Source organism: Dreissena polymorpha, chromosome 4 (assembly GCF_020536995.1).
Source record: "Dreissena polymorpha isolate Duluth1 chromosome 4, UMN_Dpol_1.0, whole genome shotgun sequence".
NCBI classification, from domain to species: Eukaryota; Metazoa; Mollusca; class Bivalvia; order Myida; family Dreissenidae; genus Dreissena; species Dreissena polymorpha.
The window spans coordinates 130,207,567-130,233,100 of NC_068358.1; positions in this window are offsets into that span (position 1 = coordinate 130,207,567).

A 25,534-nucleotide genomic window follows, 5' to 3' on the forward strand; every position below is an offset into this window, starting at 1 on the left:
TGATGGCAACCGGGTGTAATCATTGTGGAAATTGTGCAGTTCTTGCTTAATATTGTCAAACATTTAATTTGACAAGTAAAACCGTTAAAAAAATCATTATTTATATATTACCTAAAACTGTAAATGTTGTGTTGCATTCTCTAGGACCAGAATTAAATTTGTAATCTGAAACACTCTTTTGAATTTTAATGTTAACGCCATGTTATCAAATTCTAGCTTCAAATATACAGTACACAAGTCATGTATATTTCGTGTATAATGCGAAAAAGATGCTGCTTATGTAAAAAGTCACGTTACCGCATTGTATTAACTATTGTATAAAAACCTAGAAGCGTAGAGACAATTGAAGTATTTTAATTTCGGTTAAAACTTTTATTTTTCATTTGAACTTAATTATATCCCGAATGATTTTGAATAGACATTTCCTCAAAATTAATTTCAAATCAAACATGCTGTATCTTTATCAGTACAGTTTTTGGATGATTAATTATTGAATCAGTTAGTATATAATGTATACCTTTTTGGGATGTTCCCGTTGCTAGCTGCAAGGCGGGGTCATTCCTTATGCTCGCTTGTTCATGAATGAACTCGTGCAAGAACGAGAGCTGTGGAAAAGACACACCTTTGGTTTTCTTGTAGTTGAAGGGTCTTGCTGCCCACTTTTCCTGAAGGCCAGAAGCGTTTTGAGAATGATTTCTGGTTTTCCACAACGCTAATTTAATCTTGAACACAATTCTTGTATTCCCTTGACTAGCTTACTATAATGTGCTGTACAAATGCTTAAAGCCTGTCATTTGGACTCGACCCAAAAAACTTGACGAGCATGTCAAGTTCTTCCACAGGCACAGTCTTTAATTGGTGTGTTACATTTGTACTCTCTGAAAACCAGTACGCCAGTCTAAAAACGTGTCTGGACTGTCATTAAAGGGAATCAAACGAGCCGATCTCATTTGTATTCTCGATAGGGTTCATGTTTATGTGACACTGTCCAAGTCCATCTGTTGCTCAATTGTGTTAGCATGCACATTCACAAATTCCGCTGCACTATAAAGTGCCTTTTGCACTGGAACATTTATGATTGAGCCTTTTAAGGAGCCTTGTTGAGATTCAAGAGCCTAAACTTCGGCATTAGCCACAGCTGCCAGTTTCTGCTCAGATATTAGTTCAAGGTCGGCCTCTAACGCTGCTTTCTTCTTCTTAAACTCTGCTTCTTTTATTAGCAAAAGCTGCTTGTACCTTTAAAGCCTCTGCTTTTGCTTGTTTTTTAGCCAATGATGATGTGTCAAACTTGAAAGGCTTTTTGCCGACCTTTATGATAAGGATCGCAAGATGCTTTGTTTTGAGTCTATGAACTTGAAATGTTTTCTGCACTGTTGCAGACATATCATTGCTAAGATTTTTCAATTTACAAAGTTGTTTTTCACTCTTGCTAGTTCTCATTGCGTCAAGGTAGTCTTCGAATGTGACGGCAATACTGCTGAACTTTTCAAAGTGTCTAGAAACCACCATCTTCTAGTTTGTTAACAGTCCTGATTCTAGAGATCAAGTCTATAGTTACTTTGCTTAGTAACATTCAACAAATGCATCCCTACATTTCTTTAATCGGGAGTAAAATTCTGCAAACTTTTCTTCATACATCATGTTGCCTTTTTTGTTTAGTGTTCTAATCCGGCTTCCAAGCATCGAGTCAACTGACACAGCTTTTAAGCTCACCTGATTGCTCAGATGAGCTTTTGTGACCGGTCTTTTTCCGTCCGTCCGTCGTCCATATTTGGATTGTAAACACTCTAGACCTCATTTCATGTCGGATATTCATGAAACTTGGCCAAAAGATTTGTCCCAATGATATCTCGATCAAGTTCGAAACTGGGTCATACTCGGTCAAAAACTAGGTCACTAGGTCAAAAAAAGGAAAAAACCTTGTAAACACTATGGAAGTCACATTTCATGCCCAATCTTAATGTTACTTTATCAAAATGTTTGCCTTAATGATATGTTGGTTGAGTTAAAAAGTGGTTCCGGTCCTTTGAAAAACATGGCCGCCAGTGGGCGGGGCAGTTTTCTTTATTTGGCTATAGAGAAACCTTGTAAACACAATTTTTGCCCACTCATCATGAAAGTTGGTCAAAAGATTGGTTTGATTGATATCACGGACGAGTTCGAAAATGGTCCAGATCGGCGAAAAAACATGGCTGCCAGTGGGCGGGGCATTTTTCTCTATATGTATATATATAGTGGAAACATGACTTGTGAACACTCTAGAAGTCACATTTTTGGCCCAATTTTCATGAAATTTGGTAAGAACATTTGTTTCCTTGATATGAGAGTTGAGTTCGAAAACGGTTCCGGTCAGTTAAAAAACATGGCTGCTGAGGGGGGGGGGCAGTTTTCCTTATTTGGCCATAAAAAAACCTTGTAACACTCTAGAAGTCACAATTTTTGCCAAATCATCATGAAAGTTGGTCAAAACATTGCTTTTAATGATATCTCGGACGAGTTCGAAAATGGTCCAGATTGGTGAAAAAACATGGCCGCCAGTGGGCGGGGCATTTTTCTCTATATGTATATACAGGCTTTCTACTGGCCCCTACTTTTCCTACTTTTCCCTACTTTTTTTTTCTTAACCCTACTTTTCCCTACTTTTTTCACAAATAGCCCTATTATCCCTACTTTTTCATTTTGCAAGTATAATAAATAAAATGTAAAATGAAGGCTTACATGATTCTTTTTAAGATATTTTGCAGGATTTCCATTCATTATGAATCTTTTGTAATGAGTACAGTTCAGATGTGTTTGGGGGATCACCTTGTGATGTCCTTCCTTGAAAGCACCATGGTTCCTTGGCTAGTCAGTACAGACATACTGGTCATTAGGTAAGAAAACATCTTTTTACACTGTGAAAATAAACATATGTTATATTTAATCATGACATATGTGCTTCTTGAAATAGAGGTGAAAGATATGCACACTTCATCTAGTCTTTACTCTGTCAAGTTTCTGTTTTTTCCAATGATGCTACTATCTGAGGGAACCCACAAATGCCATGCTGTGTTTTAAACCTTATGGGTTAAATTCGTAATTGCAGATGCTGCTTTCCTTTCTTACACAATACATTTAAGTTTATATGTAACACTTGCTTTCCTAACTATCATATTAATCGTTAATAATTTTGTATGACCCCACAAAAAAGGGAGGGGGTGATTTGCCATTGTTTGTCTGTCCGTTCATCTGGCTGTCCATAGCCCAAAGTTTGTGTCTCACATAACTCAAAAGCATAACTGCAAGAGCCATCTTTCTGTGAATAGTTGTCAGCATGAGAACTTGCATACCTGAGTATTTTGATGCAAGTGTATTAGATATCTAAATATGGAGTTATGGCCCCTAATTTAGCAAACGATAGCAGGGCTAGTGCTGGCCAAAAATATCTTTGAGCCACCCAGATCTAGGGGGGTCCGGGGGCATCCCCCCCCCCAAAAAAAAATTGGATCCTAGATTGTCTGTGGTGCGTTTTGGGCCTAATGCCAACCAGTTTTCGTTTGTTTCAAATAACAACATATACTATAGATTTTTCATATTTCTTTTAATGACAACAAGCACATGTCACATATCATATTATATACATCACATCACAATTTTTATAGTTATAGAGATATTTACATACAGCACGTTTTTAACAACACCTCACAAGCGGACTTCAAAAACACCGACTGCTTGCTGGCATCGACGGCATGAGTGTGATCTGAAAATATCAAAAAATAAATACCTAGTCAATCTGCATATATACATATAGTTAGACTATAGCATTGCAAAGTAATTTCAAATTAAAATTCCTCTCATCTTCAAAATCTTATCTTTAGACTTGGCATGTTTTGTCACCGAGTCTTTTTTCAGGATATTGCAACCTACAGTGAACGTGTCGGAATTCTGCACCTTAATGCATAGGTCACAGTACGTTGATTTTGATTCATTCTCAAAGCGAAGCCAATAATTATCAACTTTCCATGACTCTTGGAATGCTCTAATTTTTTGTGTTTTAATTATTTTATTTTGTTCAGACTCATTTTCGTCCAAAGGACCCTTAAAGGTTAAAGAAGCCATTTTAGCGACCGAACGGACAAAGTGGTTACTTCCATTTATATTGTAGACGACATGAATTACTCTTCCTATGTGTTACAAATTCATAACTTTAATTAAACTTTAATTGCAATTAAACCGCGCGTGTTTTTCAAGTTTTCCTTTAATTTAAATACGCCTCTGTTAGTTAGCATAGTGTGTGAGTAAAACGATCAAATTAATTAATTATCACCTTTTCATTTCAATCGAAAATCGGCAGCAAGTTGTAACATCAACGACATAGAACTAATTATTTAATTATCACTCTTTGATTTAGATCGATAGTCAGCTTGGAAATAATTAATTTATTGTCACGCTTATCTTCATTTTTAATCTTATACATGTAATACGACATTTGCGACCGGCCGCTATTTTGTTTGCAGACGACAATATTAACTGAGTATTCGAAGCTCCACCCATTTTTACGTTTCATTCAACAACGTCATTTCATGTGTAAGCGAGCTCAGTTTTGATTGGCCAGCTACCATGTGCACTTCAATAACAATAAGGTCAAGCGATGTCTTGATACAGGTGCAGACCTGTTTTCGTTCACTGTTCAAATTGCGAATACTTTCATTGAAACAAAGAGAAAAATATAGAAAAGCAGTTTCGGGTTAAAATGGCGGCTTTTCAATGAAATTTTACGAGATTTTAGCATTTTCGCAAATCAGATTTTTCTTGAGCCATATTCTCAATATTTTCGCAAATGGCTCAAGTGGCGAACGACAGCGCGAGCCCTGCGATAGGAATCTTTGTGACAGAGCCAAATTGTGGGGGCATCTGTGTCCTGTGGACACACATCTACTTTAAAATGAATAAATTTATTAGAATTTGATTAACACCATGGCATTTGTAGTTTGTTTCAAATAAGCTAAAATGCAAGAGCTTCCAGGGGCCTCTGGACCCCTGGCCAGGGCACTTGCCCTGGACCCACCGGGGGCCCTATCGGCCCCAGGCCACCAGATTTTATTTTCAGTATTTTGGGAATTTTTAACTTTCACCCATGTACTTATGGACTTGCTGCAATTTGTTTGCGATTGTAAATTTTGACAATCATACCTTCATATAATTATGTTGCACTTAAGCAGTACAGTATATGTTGACATCTTACATTTTAATATACTTTGCAAACGGAATAGACCTTAGTCTCTGTCTGCTTATACAATTATAATAAAGATATAATTCTTCAATATTGCCTGTGGTTAGAAAATTCTTTGTTTTAGTACTAGTGCAAGAATACTTATATATTCATAGTGGGTGAAGTTTGGTACATATTCATGGAGGAAAGGGTTAATACTAAGGGCTTTTGTACTTTGCTTTATAAGACAAACAGTGTATGTTTTGAATGTTATGTTCATTACTCTATTCCATTGTGTAAATTGATGCTAAATGAGAAATAAAAATTTCAGGTGCCTGTATTTCAAGGATGGGCAGAACAAGGCATTTTCACAGCATCAGACGGACTAGGATATGTATCAATTTAACGGTAATTCCAGCTGAAAAATGGTAATTATTTTCTTTTCTAGCCCCACTTTTTAACAGTAAAAATCCCTACTTTGCCCTACTTTTTGCTAAAGCTTCCCCTACTTATGACCTAGTTTTTTGTGGAGAGGCAGTAGAAAGCCTGTATATAGTGAAAACATGTGAACACTCTAGAAGTCACATTTTTGGCCCAATTTTCATGAAATTTGGTAGGAACATTTGTTTCTTTGATATGAGAGTTGAGTTCAAAAATGGTTCCGGTCTGTTGAATAACATGGCTGCCGGGGGGGGGGGCAGTTTTCCTTATTTGGCTATAGAGAAACCTTGTAAACACTCTAGAAGTCACAATTTTTGCCCAATCATATAGCATTTTTAACAGCAATTGGGAAATTTGTAGTTTTTTTTTCTAATTTGGAAAGTGCCGTTTACAGTACTTTACAAAGAAGGAAAAAAATGGCTTTCCGCTCATGCCAATCATTCATTAAAAAGAATTCAATCTTAAATACATGTATCTTGTACCAAAAAGTGAACCTTGGTAAAATTGTTTGTTTATGATTGGTTTGCAACTCACCCAGGGGTATTGTGCACTCGCTATCTAAAGCGATGTGGGCCTGATTGTCAGAGCATGATGATGTCCCTGAGAGGTTAACACTTGATGTGAAACATTGGAAATTGTCACTGCAAAAAAAATTATATGTAATGAATTACAAGTAAAAAAAGCGAATTCAGAATTAAAAATGGTGTTATGAAACGTATTTTACATTATGAAATGGCCGTCTTTGACCATTTTGAGCAAAAAATGTCTGTTTTTCATTATTGAAAATGGACGTTTTAATAAAAAATCACGGCCATGTTTGATTTAACAATTGTCTGTGTTTAAATTGTCAAATGTCCGTCCAATGCCACTCACAAAGAAAGACATTGCAGTTGCGATAACTGGTATAACTTTCATCAGGATGGCATGCCTTTCTTCTTGAATGATGAATAGTTCACTGGCCAGGCGGTAGTTGTTTTTGACACTTTGCAATGTCCAATGGGTCTTCAGAAGCTGTGTCCAGTTTTGTCAAGTAGCCTTTCAGGATGTTTTTGCAAGTCAATCTTTCTTGGGTGTTTCAGTACAGTTTGAATAACAGCTAGGTGAAACTTTTTCCGCTGCCACTTTTAGACCAGCCAATTTTTTAACGTATAAACGAATATCATCTGTTTACATGTTATGTTTCTGGTTTCAAGATTGAAGTTACTGTCGGTTACACGACTGTCCACCAATTCACATAACTTCAAGTCATTTTGTTCTAACAACAAATTAAGTCCTTTATAATAGTTTCATTTTAAGTTAAAAAAGAGATTCACACTGCCTGTGTGTACCTTTCTCAAGTAGATCGCTTTTGGTTCGTTTTGTGGTAAATTTTTGATTTTTGTGCTAACAGTTTTTTGTCTTTTTAAATGTCGAAAAGACCAAGTACAGGGTTTTTTTTAGAAAAAGGGGAAGACGCTGGGTAAAAAGGGAAAATAGAGCGCGAAAGAGACATATTTGGGGAAAAAATAAAAATGGTTTATTTCAATGTCTATTACTAATCTACAGAGGCATGTCTCTGTCACTATTATTGTGAGTATCAAGTCTCCTAGAGGGATTGTCCCCTAATACAGCACCAGTTGTGACATGGGAAATGTTTGGGTCACTACTGGATCAAAATAGCTTGCAATATTTACACATAAATCCATGTATAGTTTGACTGTGATATAGCCATGGGTATCGGGATTCGTATACTTGAGAATTGAAACAACAGCTACCGGTATCACGTTTTGGTTGCGTTTCGTCTGGTTTTGAAAATAAAGTTGCAGGGGTAGATCTAACTATGGGAAATGTTTTCAACTGTTTTTCTGTACTGGGGCCGGGGGACGATGTTAATTTTGATATTTCAGTTTGATTATTAATGGGTAGACGATCTAGATCTGCAACAGTATTAGAAGGGGAAAGTGCGACAGCTGCCAATTGTCTACTTTCACAATGTTCGATGTCGATTACATCCAAATCCTGCTGGGTTTCAACGTTGTTTTATTAATCATTCTTAAAAAATGCGTCGATGGGTTTAGTATTTGCCAAGTCCAAAGTTAAATTATTTTCGTGTATGAACGCCTATTGTGAGACATTTTTTCTGTTTTCACGTTTACATCTTGGCTCTTTTATAACCCGGAGGAAAATTCGACTGGTTTCCAGTAATTAATTGACAAAATACCCTACTCGCGCAAGACAGGAATCCAGTGAAATAGTCAGGTGATTATTGCGGTCAGTTGCCTGGATAAAATTTCCATGACGTATTTATTTAATTGCTTTATTTAGAATCACTGGGGTTCCCAGTTTTGTGTGTTCATCGGGAGAGAGAGAGAGAGAGCGAGATCGTGGTACAAATTGGATAAGTGTCGACTGACCCAAAGGAAAAATATCTTTGAGGGGAAAATGTATTTTGAGGGGAAAAAATTCTGGTAGGGGAAGACGCTGAATATCGGCGTCACTTTCTTATAAAAAACTCCTGAAGTAGATCATCATATATGGTCTCCATGGTTTCATTTTGTTTTTGTAATTTATTCAAACAAACATTCAAGTCATTAACTTCTTTCCTCAATCCAGTGTTGTTTGCTGTGAGTCTTTGCACTTTTCGTGTCAGTTATGTTTTTGAGCTCTCGGACTTTCTCACAAGCATCAAATGTTGCACTGCCCTTTATAATTATGGTTTATTAACATTCCAAACCAATGTCCAATTTTCTCCTCAATGGCATATCGTCGCTGTCGTTCTCAAACCTCGTTGCTCCAAACTTTTCTTTTTTTTTCGTCTTTTCCGAAAATATGAAGTCTGGCGCATGTTTTGTGCTATATCTCGTAGCTCTACGCCAATCAGAGCCCTTGAAAAAGCCACATAACGAAATGTTGTAGAATGATTGTTGGCTTTTTTTTCCGGCGAAAAGTCGTAGCGACGTCATTTCACCTATAGGTACGTCATTTCGTTTGGACAAATTTGACAAAAACGTTTTTATATTTGCAGCTAGAAGGTTTCCTATCAGGACGAATTGTCGTACCTCATAAAAATGACAAAAACTGTGGTGACAAAATATCGTAGCTACCCTTTCTGAATATCAGTATGACTTACGCGTCTACGGCTTATACCGTATTTTGCAGCTTCATTTGTTTGTTATTTTTACAGAATTTCAATTTCTAAAACATTGTTATAAAAAAATGTGATGTTTTTTTCTCTCTCATGAAAAGTTGGCATTTTGTAGCTATGAGGTTTGAGAACGACAGTGACGATATAACTGTCAATTTTTTACACTGATTTTCTTCTTCAGCCTTTTAAGGACATTCAGCTTTCTTGCATTTTCATACTGCAGCAAATTAGTGCTTTTGTTAAAGGCTCTATAAAGGTGACGATCCGTAATTATTAACCGATTTTTATGCTCCCCCAAAAATTTTGGGGGGAGCATATAGTCGCCGCTTCGTCTGTCCGTCCGTGCACAATTTTTGTCTGGGCTATTTCTCAGCAACTAATGACCGGAATTCAATTAAACTTTATGGGAATCTTCACCACCAAGAGGAGATGTGCATATTATCAGCGGGTTTTTGATCGGATGATTTTTTAAAGAGTTATGGCCCTTAGAAATTTTCCATTAACTGTACATATAGTGCAATTCTTGTCCGGGCTATTTCTCAGCAACTAATGACCGGAATTCAATGAAACTTTATGGGAAGCTTCACTTCCAAGAGGAGATGTGCATATTATAAGCGGGTTCTGGTCGGATGACTTTCACCGAGTTATGGCCCTTTGAAATTTTCCATTAACTGTACATATAGTGCAATTCTTGTCCGGGCTATTTCTCAGCAACTAATGACCGGAATTCAATTAAACTTTATGGGAAGCTTCACTACCAAGAGGAGATGTGCATATTATCAGCGGGTTCTGGTCGGATGATTTTTCACAGAGTTATGGCCCTTTGAAATTTTCCATTAACTGTACATATAGTGCAATTCTTGTCCGGGCTATTTCTCAGCATATAATGACCGGAATTCAATGAAACTTTTTAGGAAGCTTCACTTCAAGAGGAGATGTGCATAATATCAGCGGGTTATGGTCGGATGATTTTTCACAGAGTTATGGCCCTTTGAAATTTTATATAAAAATATTTTTGTTCCCCCAACTACTGTGCCCTCAAGACGTTTCCTTTTATCTGAATATATCGTGCAATATTGTGACAAAAAAAACAACTTTGGGGAGCATCACCCGTCTCCGACGGTTTCTTGTTAAAAAACAATATATATATGCTGTTGGACATTACCATAAAAATATGAGCAATATACAGTACAGCCAACGCGGCACAAACATAATCCCCGGCCACGCCACGGCCAGATTATTAGAACGCGGCGGCCGAATCGTGTGTTCACGCGGCGTATCGCCGTGGCACTCGGCATCGAACCGCGCAACAACGCCGAGTTTGTATTAACCTCGCATACTTTTGCGGAGTAAATCCGCCGCATACGTATGCGGCTGATCGAGTGAAAAGATATCCACCTACATGTACATACATGTATGTGTAGCGTAGAAACCATGATTTACGCTAGTTTCATAATTATTATTTTCATGTTTTAACAAGCAATATGACACGTAATGCGCTTTAACAAATTATCGTTGAATTAATTACGCGCAACTGTAAATGTTTCGTTCGATAATCAATATTATCATTATTAAATTTGTAATCCGAAACACACTTCCGAATTTTTATGCTAACGCAGCCTTTGGCAAATTCTAGAGTCAAATAAACCTAAGCTGTGTTATTAGCATTTCTTATGCAAAAGTAACTGAAATCCGGTAAAAATTAGACCAGTTTATATGCATATAATTGGATTTGTCACCTTTATAGGGCCTTAAAGAGATTTATGATCAACATTTTTAAAGTTTGTCTGCTATGAAACTGAGCATTTTGAAGACTGAACTGTTGCACTGCGCTCTGACTTATCATCACTCACATCTGTGATCAATTAAGGCACCTTCTTCACAAATGTTAAATGTCTTCAATAATCGAATTAAATCAAGGCATTTTATTTTTTTTTGTATATGTTTTTTACCAATTTAAATATGGTTCAACCATTTAATTAAGTGGATTTTAAAATTTAAACTTTAGTCTCCAACTTAAAAGAAAATGATAATGGGAAGTTAATTTTGTATCAATCTTTGATGTTATGGTGTTAAATTCAACATGCTCCAGAAAATTTAACATTTTTTTATTTAAATCATTCATAATTATTGAAGCCATTATCAGTCCATATTTTTTCAATCATAATTCAAACAAATCATGATTCATTATCCATAAAAAAACATAACTGATGTTTGACATACTATACATGGATTGCATACTTTTTAGCTCACCTGAGCGCAATACTCTCATGGCGCACCAAAAGTACTACTGTATAAGTGGTGAAGTTAGCGAAGTGGAATTATTTGCGAATTTTGCAAACGCAATAAATTTGCTAAATTTCTAGCAGCCAAAATTGCGCCGCCATTGAGGTAAAAATTTATGGTGACACCGGGTAAAGATAATTACTGTAAACCATCTTGTAAGAAATGTAATCTTGACACTGGTTTAAGATATAAACTACTTTATTATCGATTAAACATAATTACTATTATACAATTTTGGAGAAATATATATAAACACACTTTTTTATAAACAAAATGTTTATTTTTATGTTTTAGTAACAATTAATATACTGCTTAGTTACGAAATTACACACAACTTAAAACAAATATACTCAGCGTACTTCCCTTGTCAAAGAAAAAACCAACTTTTACCGAAAACACACATTAAACACACTTTTAAGTGGGTTTAAGTTGGTTTATCCGAGTTTTTTTTATCATAAGCAGGTTAAAAGTGTGTTTTTGTGAGCAGAAGTTAGTTAAAGCGAGTTTGCAAGTGGGTTTAACCGAGTCTTATTATTGAAGCAGGTTTAAGTGGGTGTTTTTATTAACTGAAGCTGGTTTTAGTGGGTTTAAGCGGGTGTTTTTATTAACACAAGCTGGTTTTAGTGGGTGAGTTAAACTTAGACTTTTTCAAAAGCGGTCAGAAGTGGGTCTTTAAGGAAATAAGTTGGTATTTTGCAATTTTAATATTTTGGAGACATTGCCTTAAAAACTCGCTTAAAAATCAGTTGTGAATAAAGTGGGTTTTTTGCATTTAATACATTATTTCTCATATTGAGTAGAAATATTGACACCTCCTACTTCATTTATGTTGTATAAACAACAGTTGTATTGAATGAAAATACTTTTAACAAGAAGTTCTTGTTATTTCATAGATTCCGAAGGCTGTCAAAGTATTTTATATCCCTCAGGTTAAACAATTAAAATTTTAACGAAACTTAATAAAATACGCATGACTGGCAGCACATACACTATATTTAATTTAATGCCTTTGTTGTCAACAGCATTTGATTTTAAAAAATAAGTTCTCATGCTTAAAAATATCAACAAAGGTGTAACTTATAACTTTTATTTCTTGGCTCAGACATAGATAACATAAAATTATAACACAAAAGTTAAATATAAATGCAAGCACTTTGGTAAGATACTTCAAATTAAAAGAGATAACATACATTATAAATAAATTGTGCTAAGCTAGAAGTTTTGAATAAATATTTCTTGAAAATAACATACTACAAAAACTATTTTTCATAATTTGATTTAACACAATTTTTATTTCAACGAATACTGCGAAGTAGATTAACTGTTTTTCTCAGTAATAACTCAATACATTGTACATAGCATGCAACTTTACAATCAACACAAACCAAGTTGAATCAGTGTTTTTTTCCAGTTAATTTTGGGGCAGAAAAAGGGCACCATTCCCAGTGGCTAAAAGTAGATATTTTGCCCAAATAGAAGTAAAAAAATCCCAATCCAGAGTCACTTTTAGGCATTTTTTTATTTTCTGAATTATGAAATGTGATGAAAGTAACCAAAATTTGACTTGTAAATAGATTATGAGAAGTTATAATGTTATTCAGAAAATTTAATCTAAAAAGAAAGCATCATAAAAGCAAAATTATTATTTCGCAATTAAGTGAAAATATCGCTATTTTGCCCAATTCAATTGGCCCGGCCCCAATCCCAAAGGACAGAGAGAAAAAAAAACACTGCTCATTATTTTAAGAAATCAATCAATATAGAAACTGACAGTAATTATGTACAAATATACAGAAAATGGCATAACTTACCATTCATTAATAAAAAGTAGGGGTAACAAAAACTATGTCATTAAAACTGGTAAGTATATACTAAGTTAAGTCTTCGCTGTACAACAAATTTGAAAGTTTGTTTCATTTAATTGTATCAGTTTATTTTCTGTCCAGTATCTGTTTTTACAGTTCAACCACATAGTCCATGGAAGTGTGGTAGGCGGCTGACACACATGAGGTCTTTGTTTCCATCAATCAGAAGGACCTGTTCCAGTATTTCATCAACAGGGATAAGTTTCTTGTCCTGTGTTTCCTTCACCAAAAGAAGGTGACTCACATGTTTACAGACAAAACCCGTCACTACAAGTATACTAATGTCTGCTAGACACTTGTCAGTCTGACTTTCATGAATATATTTATTAATGAAAGCCAAATCTCCAGTTGTTGTAAGCACAGCATAGCACACTCTCTTCTGCTGTCTTGAGTACAATCTTGATGTGATGATCTGTCCATTTGGCAGTTGTACTCTTGCTGCAGATGAAATGTTTGGTTTTGTCGACATGTTTAGTAATTCCCCCACATGTCTGGTGGTAATGTCATCTGATACTGGGTTGGTCTTGCCTGCAATATGGCAATTGCTGCATTGTGTCAATGATTTTATTCTTCTTCCTGTCGACAGCATGTCTGATGTGAACGCTTTCAAGTCCTCGGATTTTATGTTGTCAACCTCTGCAGATAGCTGCTTCCTTGCAAAAAGAGTTGAAAGCAGCTGCTTGCTGACATCTCCTGTTCCGTGGGAGGATTTGATCAAATATCCATTCAGGTCTTCAAAACCGAAGCATGACCATGCCCAGAGTGGCCCATGTTTCCGAACATACTGGACAAGATGGCAGCCAATGTTGTGTATGTTGAGTCCACAGTTTTGGGGGCCATACAGAGTCTGGAATGAGATCTGAAACTTTGCCAAAGTAAGCTCTGCTCGTTCCAGGTCTTCTTCTGTTATAGAATCACCCAACAGGAGGTAAATGCCTTCGACCAGAAAGCACAGGTTGTCCAGGTATCTGGGTTTTAGAAGCCCATGAACACATGGGATACTATAAAATAGCAGCCAGTGTTGCAGCTCTGAAGCTTTCCAGTGGGACAAATTTCCTTCCAGACGACGGGGCAGGCGTGTGAAGGCGTCAACTGGCTTCATCGCAAGAAGTCTCCTATCTATTTCTTTGACATGATTGCCAAGGTAAAAGTCTTCTTTAGAATTGGCTTTTCCCATCCACAAAGAAAGTAGTTTCTTGGTAGTTCCAAGCAGCACTCCGTGCATGTAGTCTGGCACACAGGCAATTACCAGGTCTAGGTAAAGTATGCCAAAGAGCACTGAAGTGCTCTTTATGCCTTTAACAGGTGAATTTTTGTTCAAAGCCTCCTCATCATTGGACAAGACAGTGTTGACAGTTCTCATAGTTGTTGGAGTGTCGTTCAATGGATAGCCCCGACAGTGTCCTTTTCCCTGCTTGTAAACCTGTCCTGGCTCTTCACAGGTGATACATCCATGCTCGCCGTTGTGCTGTACCATCTCCAAAACTTGAGCTTTTGCCTGCAGGTCCATAGTAATGCATGTAAGGGTGACCTTCATGGAGACATCATTTAACTTGATGCCTTGTGTAGACAAGATGTTGAGCTCCTCCACAAGCGGGTTCAGGTACGTCTTAAAACAGGGCTTGCCGCTTCCTTGCCATAACCCCCAAACTAATAGATTCTGTGTAAGGAACCTTTCGTTTGGTGGCAAGTTATTAATGGTGAACAGGACAGGCCACAGACTTTCTGAGGACGAGTTGTACAATGGTACTCCGTCTGTATTCATGGTCAGTGTTACATTTCCATTTTCAATTTTCTTCAGCATTCCATCACGCTTCAAGATTTCTTTGAGCTGTTGGGCTATTGGCACAATGGAGAAATAACACTTTCTTCGTTTCTGGTGCTGCTTGTCTATTTGTCCCATATACCTTAATTCATCACAACCCTCAGTCTGACAGATGTATTCTTCTTCTGTAGTATATGGTACTCCACACTTTCCACAATAGTCTATCATCAATGGCTGTACTTCACTAAAAATACTCCGTATGTTTGTGGCAGACACTTCTTCAAAGTCTTTGTCACTGGCCAGTAATTTAAGCAGACGTACCAAATGTTCAGAGGCGGTGACAGAAAGCTTCATCTTGTTTACATATGATAAAATAGCCATATATTTATCACGTTGTGATGGAACGTCAATTTCTTCATTGTTCATTATATCAAGCAATCCAGATTCATATTGACAATCTAACAATATATTGTCTTCGTCAGTTCCCTCACTGGCATCCTGTTCAGGCTGGATCTGTTCTTGTTGGGACTCTGGGTTGTGTCGCATTCTTGTTCTTTTTGGTACAGGGGCGATGTCATCCAACTCGTACATCTTGTATGGTCCCCTTACTTGCCAATCGAAATCTAAAAGCGTAAAGGGATTGATTATAAAAACAACTCTTAATATTGAACTCTTTACATTATTTATTCAATAATGCCTATTTTAGACAGGCTGGTAAGCAATATAATGTACTGACAATCCAACCTTATAAGCATACAAAGACAACCAAATTTGCACAATGCTACAAAATGTTTAAATGCCACAATTATCAAAGGCTTATTTAATCATCTCGATATTAGATGAACTTGTTTCCTGTGCCTTCATTAGCCACACTGCGTGAATTTCCTTTATCAATGATGTGTGCAGGTCGATGTCAACAACATGTAAATTGTTATTAATTTTTTCTGCAACACAATCTGAATAGTACGCTTGGAAACAGCTTTTAAGTTCATCTTTGAACAGTTTATTTGGTATTGCATCTAACTGTTGAAGTTGATCTGTGCAGGACGGAGGCACGAAGGCAGCTCGAATGTTGTGTTGATACAGCCTATCCAGTAACGCCTGACTTCTATGGGCTTTGAATACATCAAAGATTGCCAAAGCTGTTTTGTTACATCTGAAAGTAAATGACTGAACAAATAAACTGATTTGATTTGATGTGACAAACAGTTGTGAAGGTATCATATATCGATCAATACAGTACACCCCCTGTACGTCAGTAATCCAAACTGAGTAGATCGATAATTCAAACTGAAGAAAAAATGGGGACAAAATTAAAGACTCCAGTCATTTATGTCTAAGAACACGTTTATTTAAGCACCCCCTGTACGTCAATAATCCAAACTGAGTAGGATAATTCAAACTGAAGAAAAAATGGGGACAAAAATAAAGACTCCAGTCATTTATTTCTAAGAACAAGTTTATTTAAGGTAATGTTGTGACATAATAAACATTTCTTTTTAATAAATTGTTATTTGTCAGAAACAACGTGCTAATAAACCTATAACAATTGAAAACAATTACGTCGAAATAAAATGAATATGTTTGAAAATCTGGAAAAAGTATGTGAAATTATCGAACGTTTAAGGCCAAAAACAATTATAATTGAATGTTTTTAATGTTTTAATGCTTGGACTTATGTATGAACCTTTCATTTATGTATGTAAAAAATTTGATTGGCGTAAATTCTCAAAAACGAAATATATTTGTATTTGTTTGGGACAAGAATATACAAATTGGATAATGACCTAACTAGTGTATGGATAATTCCAAACTAACATAAGGAAGTCGATGGATAATGATCAAACTGCAAGATGTCTCTATGTAAAGATCTATGTAAAATTAACACTCATGTAAAATATTTCGAGATTTATTCATTCATTTTTTCGTGTTTATATTTTTTTGTTTTTTTTCATTTTAATCATGCAGTCATTTCATCTCTGCCATCTACTTCAACGAATTAACCTTTAAGCACAGGTATTACATCACCGATGTTTCCTTCATCGTCTTGAAATGACAACTCAAATTCTTCGTCATGCCGATCAAAATCCATTTCCACCAAAGGAGTTGCGCTGAAAAATTTATATTTCATATACATTCAAATGTTGAGAATAAATAAGCATTTACATACGAATGCCTTTTGCAGTCTGGTGCTACCACATAGCGAAATAAAGCCAATCCTATGTGCCCAAGCCCCGGCTCTAAAACTATTTGTCACCAGTTTAAAGGAGCGAATCAATGGTAATTCCCTATAATGAAATATCAAATATTGAAAGTTACAAAAAGTCAAAATTTAATTCACATAAAATGGCAAGGAATAATACGTAATTGATGAAAGCAGAAAGAAAAATAGTTAAAAGTCCACAAATATTATTCCCACCAATTTCAAAAGGGTTAAAAGTCATTCCATATAGAACTCGCAAGTTTTGTATGCTAAAATACCATTAAAATTCGTTTATCATCAGTGAGCATGCGCATAGCGGGGTACTGTACAATTCACTCGTTAATATTTTACTACTTCTTCAATTTTCCCGCGCCGGGGAAAAGGGTCATGGGAAAACTTTTTATTATTATTAAAATACATAATTTACAGAAGATTTTTAATATATATGTCTGTGTATTGAGAAATCATTTAAAATGTTCTTTTCAATGTGTAAATATATTTCGGAAAATAAATTGCTTTACTAGCCGTCGATATGCCCCTTAAATATTTGTGTACCATTCGATGCAATCTTGCTGATATAATGTATAATGAATCAGATCAGTAATGCCTCAAATAATATTCAAAACCTCTAATATGGTGACAAATACATGCATCAGCAGGGCAAGTACCACTTTAACCTGCAGCTTCGACTCGAATCCCTTTAAATCAAGTGATTAAATAGCAAGTAGGGACATTTTTTAATTTCTATGCTTTTCATGCATCTAAAATGACATGGAACACATGTTATGGCAATTTATCTATATGCAAGTTCCGTTGAAATTGATTTCACTTAAATAACAAATAAATGAATGTTGATGTTTGTTGTAAGTATTTTTTATATTCTATTATACACATCGTGTGAGTTTTGGGTTATAAATAGTTGTTTTCAAAGAATAATATCCAATCTGTCTTTGGAAAACATGTTCAATATATCGCAGTTTGTGCAATATCCATTTTGAGTTTGATTATTATCCACATAAATTTTTCATAACTTGCTCAATCACTCATGGTGAAGGCTAGTTTTGACAATGACTGCACTATGAAATCGTCTGTAGGTTTCAAGGGGGCCAATGTTTCTGAAATGTCAGTTAGCCTCTGCTCTGTAACCTCTTGTATGGCTTTTCCTCTCGTGCAATGTGTCTAAAGCCCAGACTGGAGACTCCCATTTTCAAACGTTATTGCTGTATCTAAAATTGCGGGTTTTTTCACTGGTCTCAATTATTCAGTTTTTCACCAATATAAGCTTTTACAACATATTGCCCTTCATCTACAATTGTTTAAACTGTTGTTTTATTTGGTAGCTGGTTTTGTGGAATAATGGTATTAAAAATACTTTCACTAACTGTCTGTATTACAGGCGGGACTTTTCGACAGCAACTTCAAGTACTACTTACTGAATGATACACAGTCGTATGTTCTCCTTATAAATTCCATTTTGTTTCGTTTCAATCTTGTGTTATTTGATATCATCACATGTTGGTCAAGAACAGTTTTCACATTTAGGTTGGCTGCCTGTTTCAAAAAGAGTAGAACAGATCATACTTTGTCATGTACATAAGATTAAAAATGGCCTTGCTCCAGAGTATATGGGTGAGAATTTTAAGCCAGTGTCGCGTACATAATCGTTGTACTAGGGTAATATGGTAGCTCAGCCAGAATCTGATCATTTTGCTGAAAATTTTACATTTGAAGACTCTGGTCGTTTTTCCAAACCAAGAGTAGGAAGTTTTGGTTCTAAAACATTTACATATAATGGTATCTGTTTATGGAACAATCTTCCTCAAAACATCAGGGATGTACCTAAACCTAACAATTTCAAGGGTGCCATCAAGAAACAGTTTTTAGAGTCTTTATAGCTTTTTATAGTATAATTTTTATTATGAATTTTATGTTCTGTTAAAATACTGTGATACATTTTTAAGTCTTATGATCAATAAGATGCAAGGATCTCGTAATTATTCTTTAACTTATAGTATGCTACAAAGTGTGTTTATTAACTACCTATGCAGTGTGTAACTTTCTTATGCAACTTCTGTGATAATAATGAACATGTGATTATATTTATTCATTCTTAATCAGTAATATACTTTATTAAACAGTACATATTTGATACATATACATTATTAAAATCTAATACATGACTGTTTCATGGTTACTGCCACCAATAACAAGGACCACAATGGAAATAAGTGAAAATCATTTTTCTCTTTTTTGTGTTATCCTTGGTATTGTGTGTGCATTCCATGGTTTGCTATGTATATTGCTGTGATAATATATTTTATATTGTCTGCATTATGTAGTAACTATGTAATGTTCATATGTTTACCAAATAAAATCAATCAATCAATCAATCAATCCAGTTCTTGATGCAAATCTATCAAGAGTTGGTCTCTTTTACGAATCTGGTAATTTAGCACATTAACTTTGTCCAACAAATCATGCGAAATGCATTCAGTTGAGCAAGTATTTTCCGATTCACAAGTTGTTTCATGTTTTTAACTTAGTTTCGCAGTTTACTGTTGTTGTTTTTTGCGCTTGAATCTTTTTTGATTACTCAGTTCCATATTTTAATTCAATTTCTTTTACATGTTCAGATAATATTTTGTATTTACTGTCCAAGTCTTTGAAGATTTTTCTCAAATTATGCGCTTCAGTGTTGAGCTCCTGTAATTTCCTCTCCTTTAGAGTTTCATTTGATTTCATTGAGCTTTTTTCAAATTTGTGCAGGCAATTTCGTCTGTTTAAATGACATTCTTTATGGAATAATGTCCACATTATATTTTTTCACATTCTGCCGTTTTGCACTTAGCTAAGTCAATGTGTCAATGTTCTTGTTTAATTTCTGCCATTTTTGCACTTAGCTAAGTCAATGTTCTTGTTTAATTTATTGAAATTCTTGTTTTGTTTTGTACACAGATACCTTGTCATATTATAATATTTTGCATTTGTCCAAATCATCATCAAACTCGAAGTTTGTTTGACAAGACACTGATTGTGTGTTTTCATGATTCGGGCATTTTTCAGATGAACTACTAGGACATGAAATTTCAGTCACTGGTTGGCACACAGTAGAATATACGCTTTCATTGGAAGCATTATTTGACTTCTTGGCAGGCACACTTTGTTCAAAATGTTTACTGTCTGTGAAATCTTGCTTCAACAACTCTGGCACAGTTTTTGCATATTGGATCTTTTTTATGTTGCAGCTTTTTATTTGTTTTCAGACAGACACTGAATTTTCATCATAACTGCATGTTCCTTACAGTTCAGTAATTCTTCATAAAAGAAAGGCAACAAACATACAAGTTCACTGGTGTGGATATTTTCATCCTAAGCAATTTTCCATAATTCTAAAACAGCTCCATAAGTGAGTGTTAATTTCTAAAAATTTTCAGGATTGCTATGTAGCATTGCATTAAATTTGCGATGCAAAATTTCATTCTAATATTTTCACCTTCTGCCATATAACCACAATACTGACCACCCTCTAAAAATCTAAAATCGCTCAGTTGTTTCACAATCCCATGCAAGTGGCGATTCCAGTGATGGCCTTGGCAGTCCATTTGTCCTTTTGGCCTTCTTGAAGCAAACTCCTAGCAAACGATGGTTTACTTTATTTAGATTATCCATCTCTGGTGAAGGCCTGGGTATTGCTTCGTTGTACAAAGTTGCTGGTTGTTTAGCACATTTGTTGAGGTATGTTTTCAAAGCCATGATGTAAGGCAATTTCCCAAGAAGGACATTTTACCTGAAGTTACAAGGTTCCAGTAAGGTCCTGTTACCCTCAAATAAAACAGTCCTAAACAATGCACTAGTCCACACACCTGTGGGGATTCAAGGTCCTTCTGCACTGCCTTTATTTTCAAGTTTAGTGCTGTAATAGTATCTTACACCTACATGAAGTCTTCCTGCATGGTGTGTGAATACTTTAGCTGCTGTTTTGAAGATACAATTAAAGCGATTATATCTGTAGTTTCCTATCAGGGACTTGATGCCATTAATCGCACAGAAGGCATCCCATCGATCCCTGACACCTGCCAGCTGGTCCAAGTACCTCGCTTGTAGTGCGGATGACCTGTTCTGTCTTTTCTGCTCCAGTATTTGAAAACTGGCAGTGCATCACGAACTAAAGGCCCGGGGGTCACAAAAATGAACACATGCTTATATTGGGCCTATTTTGTGCAAACTTTAAAAATCTGCTTGTCCATAACCATTGGGCCTTTTTCTACCAAATTTGGTATGTATTAAAATCTTTACCAAGTTTTTTCAAATTATGCCCTTGGGGTCAAATTTGACCCTGACCCGGGGGTCACAAAAATGAACATATGCTTAAATAAGGCCTATTTTGTGCAAACTTTAAAAATCTTCTTGTTCATAATTATAGAACCTAGGGCTACTAAATTTGGTATGTAGTGACATCATATAGTCCTCTACCGAATTTGTTCAAATTATTCCCCTGGGCTCAAATTTGACCCTGCCTCGGGGGTCACAAAACTGAACATATGCTTAAATAAAGCCTCTTTTGTGCAAACTTTAAAAATCTTTTTGTCCATAATCATTGGGCCTAGTGCTACCAAATTTGGTATGTAGTGAAATCTTATAGTTCTCTACCAAGTTTGTTCAAATTATGCCCCTGGGGCCAAATTTATCCCTTGAAGGCTCCCATTAACAGTTGTTAAAGAAAATTTGATTCGTCAAAAACAAAAAGTAAGGAGAATCCAACTTAAAAAAGATGTATCTATTAAAAGTATTTTCTACCGATGATGTGAACAATCCCCTTGTTTAAAACGCTAAGTCTAATACTTAGCAACCTATCAGAGATATGTTACTTTATAGCATATATTTGAAATGGAATACACTACACTTTTAATATAAGTATTTTTGAAATATATTTAGAAAAAATGTTACTTAGAACTGTTTCGCACTAAACAGATAGCACATACATATTCATATTATATCATTTAATTATGGGAAAAAGTTCTAAGTGACAATTCATAAAAAAAATCTTCATACTTTATTTATTGCAATGATTTGTTGCCTAAACATTGTATTTTTTTTAAATAATGCTTCAAACTAAATTGTTTAACTAGACCCACTATTAGGTAATTTAATTATAATAATTTATAATAATAACAATTTGTTGTTGTGGTGTGTGTTTCCAACAAACAATGGCATGTCAAAAAAAGTTGAATTATTTAAACTATATAACCTGATTCACAAATAATTTGTTCACTCCTACCTGAAACCTTTTTAAATTTAAATGGTGAGGTTTCTATCTTTTTTGCTATGTTCTATCATATTTGTAAAATTAGTTTATAGATTGGTAGATTTTCGACATACAATGAAGGTGGTATGTCTTGAGCTTTTATAGTATAACCCTAGTATATAGAGCGAACACACACAAAAGGCAAGCAACAACAGCATCAATCATAATGCATAATAGAACTTTTTAGAATAATGCTTTATTAAAAAGCTGTGGAGAGTCTAATTATCACTAGAGTAGCATATCTGTATGCAGAACCCAAGTAAAAATGACGCAAGTGGGCCGTAGCTATCTCACATTCTCATCATATAATGCCACAACCTGAATGTATAATATTAGGCTTGCATAAAGCACTATTACTATTCAGAATATTTTAATTTACCATTTACCTACGATTCCACAAAACCATTAACGCCTTCATGTTTAATGATATTACAGTATTTCATATTACGGTCATACAATATAATGTGAATACCATGCAAAAGTAATAAAGCACTGGGCTACAGACCTAGTATGGTACAATAAAAATACATGATTCATAATCATGATTTCATAATGCAACAAGCAACATTTGTTCTGAAATAACAAGCTAGTTTGCGTTTCATATCAAACACAGTAATTGTAACAGGTACTTCACATCTCATACACACATGTTAAAAATTACTTTCAATTGCATAATTATGGTCATAATAAGTAACAACTACTTCCCATCTCATAAACACAGTCAAAGAACTTAATACTTCACATCACATTAACACAGTCATGGTACTAATAACTTCCATTCTTATAAACACAGTCATATTGTAGTAACTAATTCACATAAAAAACACTCAATAATTACTCTCAGGCACTTAAAACAAAATAGAACAAGTTTGTGTCCAATCATTTAGATCCACAAAAGTATTCCCAAAAGACAGTGTCTTTAAATTAAGCGTCATCTGGATATGCATTGCATTGACATTCAAATATTCATGTTGTATGAACCTAACACATGTAGTATATTGAGAATAGGCATATTGACTTAGATAACTGAATTGTTATAAGGCAATAATTAACAAAACAATTAATTATTTTCAAATTATCATAATTGGCACAAATTGACATATCATTCAGTAACAGTTGTTCATGAAATGATACAAAACAAAAAGAAAGTTCATACATTAAGCAACACTCATTGGTACCTTATGGCAATAATTTTAACTGAATACCACTTGTGGTGCTTACAGTTTCATTGACACAATATTATCTATTTTAAGCAAAATATATAACAAACAACATCAAATAAAAGTATGCTTAAGTGAACCTTAATTGTCGTGCAAAGCGCGGGATACAGAAACACATTTATTATTAACAATATCCCACATAACCATAATGTTGCAAAAACAGTTACATTCTTAGTCACACTCTATGGAACTCTCTGATATTGTGTCCCTCTTTTTTAAGCCATTTTCCACCCAAAAATAAATCCTTCAATGCTTTTAATACCATCATTCTTATGGAGAAAAATATAGAGGCTTATTTCAATAAAATCTATTTTGTGTGTAAAAAAACACACACTTTAATATGTTTATGTTCAAAAGCTCTAGGCACAAATAACATTAATTTTGTATTTCATCCTGTACTTTGTACAAACTAATGTATTAATCTAGTTGCATTTATCGAAACATTTTTTTATTACAATCACACAATCTTTAGTATTTGTCCTTTTTTACTGATTTTTATTGAAGTTTTGGTCAGTTACATGTCCATTAAAAATGTTAGCTGCATAATTAAAGTTATTTTAGTGTTAGTGGACTGAAGTGTAGCCATAAAGCCCCTTCTTGTAGTTCATAGCAAGCTCAAGTCACAGTTTTTAAACATATATCTTTTGGGATGGTATAACTTATAATAAGGCTTAATAGAACAAAGAAGAAATTAACTGTCAGTAAATATTAATGAACTGAGACATTAACTATGTGGGATTCAAAATCTAATAAAATTCATTTTCATGATTAAGAAGGGCAAAAAAGATGTGGTGAGCTTTTGGAATTAGATCATCAACACACAATGAAATGTGATCATTGTACTTATTTAGGGGAATTGGGATAGGATCATTCCTAAGCTGCAACAGACACATTTTCTTTGCATCAGGAGTGCTATCAGATGTCCGCCTTAACCTAGTTAGCAGGTTAACAGACAAAAATGTTGTGGTTTCATGACTGTATTTGATAAAATACTTATTGGGTTCTTCAACAATCAGCTTCAGGATCTTGATTTCGCTTATATAAACCTTAACTCGCCCATCACATAAGTCAAAATTCTTCAAAGACTTACTTACAGACTTCAAGTAAAAAAAATCACAAAGGGACATTTCTTTGACTGTATAAGGATTATTTCTGCGCACAGATTGAATAATACTTGCCCACTGAGCTGTAGTGTATACAGTCATGTACCTAGAAGCACACTCTATTGCAGCATGCACACTGCAGTGCTCCAGCTAGGATTTGAAAAGGGCAGGGGGGCTTTTTTGTGAAAAGGGCACTTTCGACGCGCAGTATTTTGTGAAAAGGGCACTTTCGACGAGCAGTATTTTGTGAAAAGGGCACGTTCGAGCGCGCGGGTGTTTCTGGAATGCTTTCTATTGCATGTTAATTTATATGTTATAAATAATTGTATTATTCCCATTATTATTAAACCATTCAAATATAATGTCTACAATGAGGATTAAACTAATTACAATGTAATAAGGGATTTATGAATTATCATATTTAAAAAAAAAAAAAAAAAATATTTTTTTTTTGGGGGGGGGGCGGGCAGGGCGGAGGTTCAGGAGGGCAGGGCGCCGTGCCCTTCGATTTAGGCCTAGCTGGAGCACTGCACTGTCATTCTCGTTGAATGTGTGGCCCTTCTCTAAATATTTGTGTTCAATTGAACACAGATCAAAATTATTTAAGGCATACCACAGCATTGAGATGTACTGTTTATTTTTATTTTGAGCAATGCAGTTATCTGAATAAAATATAATTTTTTTGCAGCCATTCTGACTTTTCTCCTTAATAAAATGATATACACAGGACGCTATCTCGCAGGACCCTCTCCCTCCAATACTTTCATTCCATACATACGCATGCCCATCGGCATTCCCAAGATTGTAAATTGTAAAATTGTATGTATTTAATCTACGCTTATAATAAAATGTGGAGACAAACCCTTTCGGTGTTAAAAGCACCTCTTCAAGATCAAAACATGCTACTGTTACTGTGTTATCTTGTTTTGCCAAGTTTTTGTGAAGCTGTTTCTGTTCATTAACTAATTTTTTGATTTTAATTTGATGTGAATATTCTTCCTGCAATTTTTTTTTTCTGTTTCTGAAGCATT